At 41.3% G+C, this 12,362-nt stretch overlaps 1 pseudogene; it reads left to right on the top strand.

The window, feature by feature from the left end:
• The first annotated feature begins 3,781 nt into the window (after positions 1-3,781).
• The window catches only part of LOC132890071 (desmoglein-2-like protein), a 35,125-nt pseudogene continuing 26,544 nt past the window's right edge, over positions 3,782-12,362 (top strand).

Genomic DNA, 12,362 nt, shown 5'->3' with positions numbered 1-12,362 from the left:
GGATACAAATTTGAAACAGGAGAGAAAAAATGGAAGATGCGAATTATTCTGTCCTCTAAGCGTGTGTGTAGGTGGGCATGATTCGACAGATAGGTAAACAGTCAATATTCAGTGTTGAATAATGAGCCAGATGCGGGAATAAAGTTGTCTCCTTTACTCTGAATTGTCTTGACCATCACAGCTTCCTAAACATTGAGTCTGTGAAACTTAACACAAAATAAAGCTTCCTTTAGTCTAAATACTTGGTACAAATCGTACATTTCTCATACACAAATGGTGTAAATAATCTAAATAAAGTTTATATGTAAGTACACATTTCTTGAGTGTAAGACTGCTTATTTTACATAGCATATTACAACGTTGAACCTTGTAACACGGTAGGGTGAGCTGCTTATGTTACACAGCGTCACAACACGTGCAAAGTGCACCAATCTACAAAATACACATATACGTCTAATGCTTAACGTTATCTTAACAACATTACAAGCAATGCTTTCCCAAGGCTTTAAACAAGCAGATGGCATGGGATACAACATTGATACACCAACATGCTCTCCTGTTTACGATCTGACAAAAATGGCTGAACTGAAAGTAGTTTCCTTATCACATGACCTCTCTAAACCAATGAACTAGAGTCCCTTTAGGCAAGCAGAAACTGGCTGTACTGCCATGTTAAAATGACCAGCGGATGTCGCTAAAACACAAAACAATTTTGCACATAACATGACACGAATGAAATGCGAAAGACCGACTACAGTAACGGAAAGTGAGAAAAAAAGACATTATATTGCGAAGGAAAGGAAATGCAGGACCAAACTAAGAAATATCGGCGGTCAGCGAGCACCTTGGTGCGATCAGTTGTTTGTTGAGCAACAGAATGATGTAACTGTCAGTGCACAGTCAAAGGTAAACCTATAGATGGCAGTAGTGCAACACTGTGGATGCCAACTGCCATAAAACCCAAAAGAAGATAAACCTGCGTATGTGCACACAGACTTCCTCTGTCTACCTAACTGCGTGAAGTGAGCAATTTCATCAGTGGCGTGCACAGACATTTTGGGGGGCAAGTGCTCTGGGGGGGAAAAAGGGCACTTTTTTGCGCATGTGGAACACCTTATTATAAAAGTCTGAGATTTAACTCTCCTCTTGTGTTTGGGTTGCCACTGACCTGTTTTAGTTTTTAAAGGTGTAAAACAACCACTTAATGTTAATTTATTACATCAAGGCTTTTTGACTTTGCCAGGAATCTCTAGTTGAACAAAATAGAAAAATAAATTTTTGTTTTCCTAAATCTGAAAATGGTCTAGCAAAAAATATAATACTTATGTGCAGTTGTTTCTGTATGCGACGGGCTACTTCACGACAAAATAATTACAGCTTGGGCTTAGAGGACAAACAATACATTTTCACTCGATTCATGTGTTACCTGGCTGGTGGGGCAGGGGAAGAGCTGACTGACTGCCCGATGTGTTGTCTGCGCTACGACAAGGCCGTGGCTTCCAGGACGCTATGCTGCTGCAACCTCACATTGAATGCACTGCACGCTTGTTCGCGTGACAGAGCAAGAGAGACAGAGGTCCGGTGTGTGTGCGGAGGGGGCACACATCGGGACATTATTTTCACACACGCTTTGAATGCCGCGGCTTTTCTAAAAGATCATGTCGACATTGGCCTCAGTAAACTGTAAAAAAAAAAATTCAAAAGGGCACTTTTTTGGACAGAGGGCAGAGGGGCAAGTGCTTGAGCACCACCTCGTGTCTATCTGTGCACGCCACTGGATTTCATGCACATTATTTGCTTGGGAGTCCCTTGAAATTAAATAACTTCCCAGCCACAGAATAGCCTGTGTTTTTTTTTTTTTCGATATTGCAGAAATAAACGAACATCACAATGATCAAATTTCAGAGGGAACTAAATTTGACCAGTTTTATGAAATTGAAAGGCCATCTTGCTTTAATCATTTAAGGTTATAATGTTCAGTTTTTGTTGATATTGTCAGAAATTTGTACATTCCACTATATGCTGATTACTGCGGTAATAGTTAAATCTGGTGTTGTACTGAACTGCATTATACTGAAGGGTCTTTCTAATTCTTTGTACTTCATATTTACATACATGTGGGGGTCAGTATATTAGAAACCCCTCCAAATATAGGGTAGTCCAGTACAATATCTTCAAGAGTTATGACCTCAATGCCAAGTCAAGTCAAGTTTATTTGTTTAGCGCTTTTAACAATAAATATTGTCGCAAAGCAGCTTTACAGAATTTGAATGACTTAAAATATGAGCTAATTTTATCCCTAATCTATCCCCAATGAGCATGCCTGTGGCGACGGTGGCAAGGAAAAACTCCCTCAGATGACATGAGGAAGAAAGGGAACCCATCCTCATTTGGGCAACAACAGACATTGTACTGGACCAAGTATAATATTTGTATCATTGTATAAATGACCAAGTATAATATTCTGTCTCATTTGTTTAACTGGGTTCTCTTTATCTACTTTTAGGACTTGTGTGAAAATCTGATGATGTTTTAGGTCATATTTATGCAGAAATATAGAAAATTCCAAAGGGTTCACAAACTTTCATGCACCACTGTATGAAATTTCCCTCCAGATGTGTGTGTGTGTGTGTGCTTGGCTTTCTCAGTTACCCTCTGTAGTATGCTGCCTGGCTCTGTAACATAACTACATACACTACAGCGTGGCCACATGGTCTGGCTCAGTCAATCAGAGCGCGAGAATCGATCAACAAATATGGCGCCGCTTCCAGTCATGCAAGACCTGAATCGAAGACGATATCATGGTGGAATAATTGGCTTTGCAGCAAATTATGGGCAGCGGAGATGATATAAATCGCTTGAATATTGAAAGGCATTTTTTTTTTTTTCTGGGATCAAGTAGCCGGCGCAGACCGTCTGTGTAGGCAGAGAAAACTGCCGGTCACCGGCATTTATGGACACCTCTGGACTGTATTGTACTTTTCAGCAAGGTGGACAATTCTTTAATCTCTTGAACTTTGTCATATGAACAAGCTTTCTTCTTTCATCCAAAGTAAGTGCTTTATCCTGGTCCTGGATCCAGAACCTGTCCTGGCAACACTGAGCGCAAGGCATGAGAAGGCCAGTCCATCACAGGACACCATGCACACAGTCATTCACACACTCCTTCACAGCTATGTGTAATTTAGCTTAACCAGTCCACCTACATGCATGTTTTGGACGGTACTAGGAGGAAACCAGAGAACCCAGAGAAAACCCACACAAACATGGGGAGTACGTGTAAAACTACACACGTATTAACCCAAGCTCAGGACTGAACGCTGTATCTGTGAGGTGGGAATATTATAAGCGCTGTAGTCGATTTTAGATCTCATCTCATCTCATTATCTGTTCTACAGGGTCGCGGGCAAGCTGGAGCCTATCCCAGCTGACTACGGGCGAGAGGCGGGGTACACCCTGGACAAGTCGCCAGGTCATCACAGGGCTGACACATAGACACAGACAACCATTCACACTCACATTCACACCTACGGTCAATTTAGAGTCACCAGTTAAAGTAGTTCTAGAATTTTAGAACCCACTATTGATGAAAATGTAGTATAAGGGGATATATTCAATGTATGCAAATTAAAAATAAAAAATTTCCCCATCAAAGGGGTGTATTTGAGCGACAAAACCGAGCTTCTGGGAAGCATTTCCTAGAAATCCCAGTCGGGAGTCACGTGACCGATGACGTAGTAAATTGACCAGGATGGCAGCATCCAGTATAAACACAAGCGAAATGAATGAATCAGACAGCGATTATTCAGACGAAATTGCGTCTGAAGACGAAAGTGAATCGTGTTCCAGTCGAGGTGAGTCGATGCACAACATTTTTTCTACTAAATCAGAGGTCTGGGCCGAAATGTGCGTCGTGATCGGCAGTATATTTGGGGCGAACCGATGGCGTTCAAGCGGCCTTTCCAACAACACGGAAATGACTGCAGCTGTCAAAGTCTGCTTTGTGTGCGTTCGGAGCTTGGGGAGAAGAAAAATGCGGGCCTGAATGGGGACAGTCACGGCTGTATCGTAGAAGTGCAAAGCAGGAACTCGTCCAGGGATCGTCTAGTTCTTGTTTAAAGAACCCTTTAATTGTCCTAAAGGTTCGGGAAGCTCGTTCAAAGCGCGCCTCAAGATTCTCCCATGGACTATAAAAACCACTTTTCCCTTTACACTCACCAGTATAAATATATGCACTAGCCTTCAACTAGCACCAGTCTGCCCTCGTCCGCTTTACTTGCCGGTTCCACTCAGCGAGATCGTATCCATTATTCTTATCAGGATCAGGGAACTGATGCAGAGATACTCCGTCTTTGTTGGTTTTAGAACAGCTGTACGCGACACACTTTTTTACCATTCTTTAAATTCGTTTCTTAAGACAAGGATTTTTTAAGATGTTACCTGGCCAGCGGGAGTTTTCCCGGTGGGCCGGTGGTTCAGTGTGGGCCGGCGGAGAAAAAAAAAAAAAAAAGCAGTTGCGCGCTGGCCTTTAATATGATAAGCAATGTTAACAGTTTCTTTAAGAAACTGTTAACATTGCTTATTACAGTTAACATTGCTTATTACATTGCTTATTACAGTTAACATTGCTTATTACAGTTGCGCGCTGGCCTTTAATATGATAAGCAATGTTAACAGTAAAGAAACTGTTAACATTGCTTATCATATTAAAGGCCAGCGCGCAACTGTTTTTTTTTTTTTCTCCACCGGCCCACACTGAACCACCGGCCCACACACGGACTGGCCATCGGGAGTAGCGGGAGTTTTCCCGGTGGTTCAGTGTGGGCCGGCGGAGAAAAAAAAAAAAAACAGTTGCGCGCTGGCCTTTAATATGATAAGCAATGTTAACAGTTTCTTTAAGAAACTGTTAACATTGCTTATCATATTAAAGGCCAGCGCGCAACTGTATAATAAGCAATGTTAACTGTAATAAGCAATGTTAACAGTTTCTTAAAGAAACTGTTAACATTGCTTATCATATTAAAGGCCAGCGCGCAACTGCTTTTTTTTTTTTTTTTTCTCCGCCGGCCCACACTGAACCACCAGCCCACCGGGAAAACTCCTGCTGGCCAGGTAACATCTTAAAAAATCCTTGTCTTAAGAAACGAATTTAAAGAATGGTAAAAAAGTGTGTCACGTACAGCTGTTCTAAAACCAACAAAGACGGAGTATCTCTGCATCAGTTCCCTGATCCTGATAAGAATAATGGATACGATCTCGCTGAGTGGAACCGGCAAGTAAAGCGGACGAGGACAGACTGGTGCTAGTTGAAGGCTAGTGCGCACATTTATGCTGGTGAGTGTAAAGGGAAAAGTGTTTTTTATAGTCCATGGGAGAATCTTGAGGCGCGCTTTGAAGTTTATCGCCGAAACTGTCAAGGTAACATCTTAAAAAAATCCTTGTCTTAAGAAACGAATTTAAAGAATAGTTTCAATAGGTAGACATAATGAACTTTCACTACACACTTTTTTACCATCGTATACAGTGGAAATAATCCGTAGATCTGCGAATTGTCACTCACAGTCACAGTATGTACAGGCAGTGAGCTGTCTAGCTTGTCAATTTACTACGTCATCGGTCACGTGATCGCGGCGCGATGTTTTGCTCGTGGGCTATCGCAGAAAATCCTCTATAAAATCATAACGGATAAACATTTTTTAGTGATTTTTTTTGTAATATACTACAAATATTCATCGTTACATGCAAAGGCGATTTTCAAATTCTAGAACTACTTTAAATTAACAGTAACACAAAACAATGTGGGCGGCACGGTGGTGTAGTGGTTAGCGCTGTCACCTCACAGCAAGAAGGTCCTGGGTTCGAGCCCCGGGGCCGGCGAGGGCCTTTCTGTGCGGAGTTTGCATGTTCTCCCCGTGTCCGCATGGGTTTCCTCCGGGTGCTCCGGTTTCCCCCACAGTCCAAAGACATGCAGTTTAGGTTAACTGGTGACTCTAAATTGACCGTAGGTGTGAATGTGAGTGTGAATGGTTGTCTGTGTCTATGTGTCAGCCCTGCGATGACCTGGCGACTTGTCCAGGGTGTACCCCGCCTTTCGCCCGTAGTCAGCTGGGATGGGCTCCAGCTTGCCTGCGACCCTGTAGAAGGATAAAGCGGCTAGAGATAATGAGATGAGATGAGACAAAACAATGTTCAACTACGCAACCTGGTTACAAATTGTTCCTCAGCTAATAATAATTGTCTTACCTTTAGGAAAATGGCAGTCCATGAAATACTGAAGAGTGTGACATAAATTGCCTTGGCCAGAAGTGTAAAGTGATTAAAAGTAAATACCTCTCAATGAATAAAATTGATCGATTTCCTGCATCTTTGACTTTCACACGAAAATGCAATTAAATTATACTCATTTCTTCACAGCTGATTTTATTCAAGCAAAAACTGAGTAAAATGCAATTATTAAATCATTCAAGTTGGTTGAATTCAGCTCAATGTGATTCCAAACTGCATGAAGTGTTTTTTTATTATTATTATTTACAGGTTACTATTATTTATTGATTAAATATTAATTAACCCAAATCCCAGTTTTTACAGTGTACAGGAGAAGCCCACACATTTGGAGGGCTGGCCCATCCAAAAAAGCACATTTTAACGAGGTATATTACACTCCAGTTTTCTTAACATTCATCACAAAACTAGATATGTGTCCAAAGGAGCAAAGATGCCCCTGACTGAGCAGTTTGATAGAGAATGTAATTGTTGCTTTTGGAAAATTTCCTGAATGTCTGTGGGTCACATCCAGTGTGATTCACTAAAACGTTATGCAAGTTCATATTTTCAAATCTATGACCCAGTTAAAAGTTGCATGAATCTTGAATCACCTTTGGTGGGTGTGGATGGATAATAACACCCAAAAAGTTCCCTAGGCAAACCTACAAACCGTATTTGGTGGCTGAGCATCAATATCAACACCCAAAAAGTTATGTGAGTTCATATTTCCTGACTTCTGACCCAGTGAAAAGTAGGTCAAATATAGGTCAATCTCACCGCCATTTGAACTCATGCTACCGGTATGTCATCCCCAGATAGACCCCAAAATTAAATTTGGTGCATGTAGGTCAATTTTAACTGTTAAAAAGTTGTGTGAGCTCTGGACGGACAGATGGACGGACATAGTGAAATCATGATGCTCCTGCCGACTAAAGTCAAGCTGGCGGGCATAATCAAAAAAGAGCTCTCCCAGAGTAGTAAATTTAAGAATCATTATGATTGACCTTGCTCAGCAACCAGTGTAAACTTTTCTGTGCAATGTGCAGCTGTGTAGCAGGCTCATTCAATAAAGTGTTTATTTACCTCTCAGCCACACCATACTTTTCCCACCTGTCACTCATATACACTGTTGTCAGGGGATATAATAAAATAAAATGTTATTCAGTTTCTGTCTCTTGCACTGTCAGAGTGGAAATCACACTCATCTGAAATTTGAAGAGCAAAACTGCGGTTCATTTAGGAATACATGTTGGAATTCAAAACAGTCATTTTTTAATCGCAATAAAGCACTTTAAGCATTGTGGTTGTGTATCTTTTATCATAGGAATTAAAATAGGCCTGGTTTCCTTTTCAGTCAGTCAGAATACGAGGGCTTCCCTGCAAATCTTACCAATAAAAATATCTTGAATATAGTCACTTTTATCTAGTACTTTCTATTACAAGATTATAATAAACCAAATATAAGATTATTAAACTTGTGATATTTCTAGGCATTTAATTAATTTCAAACTATGTTTTCTTACTTTTTTGGTAGATATGTTTGCAAGAACTAAATGCTTAAAATGACCAATTTTGTATGCTAAAAGAACAAGACAAATTAACTGCTTGAAATAAATAAGAATAAATAAAAAATTGTGATTTGTAGATGTTCCCTCACAGTTTAACATCCTAATCCTATATAACTATGGGTAGCATTATGTTTTGAATTCATTAAAAAAAAGTTAGGTTTGACATGATAGGCCTGCAAATATTAACAATTAAGCTGCCACTAGTAAGATTTAATAAGAAAAGTTGCAAAAAAAAAAAAACAATCCATTTGAGTTAGCTTAACAGCATTATAAAACAGCAGGATTTAATTTCATTGGTGTGATATGCTCAGCTGCCAGATTTCGTTGAAATTTATTATTCTGCAAACCTCAGTGCATTTTGTGAAAGCTTCTTTGTTGTGTTCATGTTAAGCCTAAAGTTTGGTGAAGGTCCTGAAATGTGTTGATTTTATCTGCTCGAGTTGTAACTACAGGAAACATTTGTGATGACAATACAATGTGTTGTGAACTGAAGTGAATTGGGCCACAAGTAGGCTTATGCCAGCATCAGATTACATGATATTTTTGTCTTTTCATGTTAGTCACCATGTCAGTTTCAGCCATTATCATCTCTCATATTAGCCATCATGTCAGTTTCAGCAATCACAGTCATCATTCCTTCAATAAATTACAAGTTGGACCCTGTCCAATTCATATGCTTGAGTGACGTCAGAGAGGAGGGTCAAGAAATTCTCGATCATGGCCATGAAGGAACATGTCACAGAAAAGGAACAAAATTGTCAAAATCAGGCTGACGTTGAACACTTTTTGCAACCATTTAAGCTCTTTCCAGTGACTGCTGGCATTTGGCATTTCTTTTCAAATCTTTACCCACCCAGTTTTCCCCAGGCCCACCCCACTGTTCAATTTCTGGCCAGGGAACATCTCATCTCATCTCATTATCTGTAGCCGCTTTATCCTGTTCTTCAGGGCCGCAGGCAAGCTGGAGCCTATCCCAGCTGACTATGGGAGAAAGGTAGGATACACCCTGGACAAGTTGCCAGGTCATCACAGGGCTGACACATAGACACAGACAACCATTCACACTCATATTCACACCTACAGTCAATTTAGAGTCACCAGTTAACCTAACCTGCATGTCTTTGGACTGCGGGGAAACCGGAGCACCCGGAGAAAACCTACGCGGACACGGGGAGGACATGCAAACTCCGCACAGAAAGGCCCTCGCCGGCCACGGGGCTTGAACCCAGGCCTTCTTGCTGTGAGGCGACAGCGCTAACCACTACACCACTGTGCCGCCCTGATCTGGACATGAATTCAGTTATTTGGAAATCGTTCACAGAGACATTCACACAAGAAATATGGCATTTATATAAATCCAGTTTCAGTTTGATTTAGCTTATTAAAACATTTAGTAAGTGATCACGAAATGAGGCACACTTTATAAGAAATAAGAAGTATAACGTGGACCATTTTTATTCATAAAACATAGTATGATTAACTCTCAACAAGCAAATTAATTTCCCTTCAAGTACATATCTAACCTGACCATGTCTGTTACCAGTTACTAAGCCCAAAAGCTAAAGATGTCTTACAACCTGAGGATTTGGAGAGGGGAAAAAACAGTTAAGGCATTCCTGAAAGAAAATCAAACAAAATAGATGAGTTTCACTATGCAGTGTTTTCAGTCCTGTGTGAATGCATCACTGCATCACATTAGATCAAGCCAAAGATAACAGATAATGCGTGGGACACACTGCAAAAAAAACACAAAAATAATGTTCACAGAATTTTTTTGCCCTGAATCATCTCTTCCTTATCAAATGACCCATATTATAAGAATAAAACAGATTATATCAGGAGTCCTGAGCATTGTATACGAGTTTCTCAGGAATCAAACATCGGGGGCGACATGTTGGCATGTCTGTCTTTGGTTATATATCATTCAGGCATGATGTTAAGCTTGTGTTTTCCAATGAAACCTCCGCCATGTTTCATGCCATGACTTGTAGATGTACACTGTAAAAAAATATTTGTTGTTTTAACTTAAAAAAGTTAGTGCAAGGGCTGCCTTAAAATTTTGAGTTCACTGGAATTCACATAGTAAGTTAAATTGTTGTGAACTTACTATATTAATTTCAGTGAACTCAAAATTTTAAGGCAGCCCTTAAGGCAACCCTTGCACTAACTTTTTTAAGTTAAAACAACAAATCATTTTTTACAGTGTAGTATTGTAAATCAGAAGGGTTAAGACAGAATTTAACACCACAAGATAATCTGGGATGGTCATCATTTAATATGTGTTGTTATGGAGAAAATGAAAAAAAAAAATAGCTACGTATATTGTTCAAAATTAGACAAAAAAGAATTTGGACATTCAGTAGTGGCTTTATTAAAGATCAGTTATGGTGTTTTAGTATTTAATTTGCCATCCTTTGTTTTGTAGACCTTCTTGTCACAGAACGTATAACTTTTGCATATTTTGGCAAACGTTAAAGAGGTGAATAGAAACTGTTTCAGTGGAGCCTTTTTGTAGAATTCCATGAGGAAAAGGGGTCAGAACAAGCAAATTAAAAAAAAGAAAGAATGAAAAAAAATGAATTTGGGTGATAGGAACTGTGTTATTGTTCAATTCAAGGTTTTATTTATCAGGACCTAAATAACAATTGGGTGGTCTCTGAACCAACAATTGGGTGGTCTCTGAACCAATGTCTCTGAACTTTCTCAATGCAAAATATGAGAATCTTCTGAAACAAGTTGCAGAGCAGGATACTAAGCTTAAGGCAGTTACTGCAGAGAAGAGTGTTCTGAAACATAAAAAAGGCTTTGAATGACCAGAAAACATGGCAAAATGAACTGAACAATATGGCTGCCACAAATGCCTTGAATTTCGTGGGATTCCAGAGACCATCAAAGACACCTTTCTGTTTTAGCCAGCATTAACTTTTTCAGCAGTTTGTGCTACAGTCGCTCTTCTGTGGGATTGGACCATCTGGGCTAGCCTTTATGCCCCATGTGAATCAATGAGCCTTTGACACCCATGACCTTGTTGCCGGTTCACCAGTTGTCCTTCCTTGGATCACTTTTGGTAGGTACTAACCACTGCATACTGGGAACACCCCACAAGATGTGCCATTTTGGAGAGGTTCAGACCCAGTCATCGAGCCATCACAATTTGACCCTTGTCAAAAACGCTCAGATCCTTATGATTGCCCATTTTTCCTGCTTCCAACACATCAACTTCAAGAACTGACTGTTCTCTTGCTACCTAATATATCCCACCTCTTGATACCTTTTTTATACGCATGTGTGTCTTCATTTTATATTTGTGCATCCCACTCTACAATGGGGGGGCGGCACGGTGGTGTAGTGGTTAGCACTGTCGCCTCACAGCAAGAAGGTCCTGGGTTCGAGCCCCGGGTCCGGCGAGGGCCTTTCTGTGTGGAGTTTGCATGTTCTCCCCGTGTCCGCGTGGGTTTCCTCCGGGTGCTCCGGTTTCCCCCACAGTCCAAAGACATGCAGGTTAGGTTAACTGGTGACTCTAAATTGACCGTAGGTGTGAATGTGAGTGTGAATGGTTGTCTGTGTCTATGTGTCAGCCCTGTGATGACCTGGCGACTTGTCCAGGGTGTACCCCGCCTTTCGCCCGTAGTCAGCTGGGATAGGCTCCAGCTTGCCTGCGACCCTGTAGAAGGATAAAGCAGCTAGAGATAATGAGATGAGATGAGACTCTACAATGGCTTGTTATTATTGTGTTGCATGGCCATGCCACATAGCTACGTATATTAGCTTGGTAGTCATTTCTTAGGTGGCATTGTACCTAACACATATAAAGTTTCTTTCTTTTTTATTTTCTGTGTGTGGCAGGAAATAAACTGTTGTCTGCTAACCATACTTAAGGTTTGGTCTAGGGGGTTTATGGTGACATGCTGTGTTTGTTGCCACACATCACACTGTGCATGATGACCAAACAGCTCCATCTTGGTCTCATTAGTCGAAAGAATATTGTTTCAGAACTTTTGTGGTTTGTTCAGATGCAATTTTGAAAACCTAAGTGTGGCAGTGGGGGTGTGGTCAAGCGCCGGTCTGTGACAGGAGGGCGGAGTCAGGGAAGGTAAGTGGCAGAATCACGACACCTGAGAGCAATTAACCTGTGTTTGTGTGTCTTCCCAGTGACCGCGCCCTATATGAGGAGGGAGAGTGAGAGCGAAAGGAGCTCATCCCTGAACCAGACGCCGGTTGTGTGTGTGTCTGTGCGAGTGACGTGCTAAACTGAAAAGTGTGGCAATAAAGCCAGATTATAAAACCCGATCTCTGTCCTGCCGTCCTCTGTGCTCCACCCACACATAGGGAGTTTTATAGTGGTGCCGAAACCCGGGCCAGTGGAGCACCAAACCAGCAGCCCCATGGAATCCTCCCCGTTCGCCGATCTGGTCCACGCCCTCGCCACGGCTCAGCAAAGCCAGCACCAGGCACTCGTCACGCTCCGAAAGGAGCAGGAGCAGCGCTTCGAAGCCCTGGTGCTGGCCCAGCAGGAAGATCGCGAGGCGT

The sequence above is a fragment of the Neoarius graeffei genome, chromosome 1, assembly GCF_027579695.1.
Source record: "Neoarius graeffei isolate fNeoGra1 chromosome 1, fNeoGra1.pri, whole genome shotgun sequence".
NCBI lineage: Eukaryota > Metazoa > Chordata > Actinopteri > Siluriformes > Ariidae > Neoarius > Neoarius graeffei.
The sequence above is the reverse complement of the archived record's forward strand: the minus strand, read 5'-3'. Positions and strand labels throughout refer to the sequence as shown.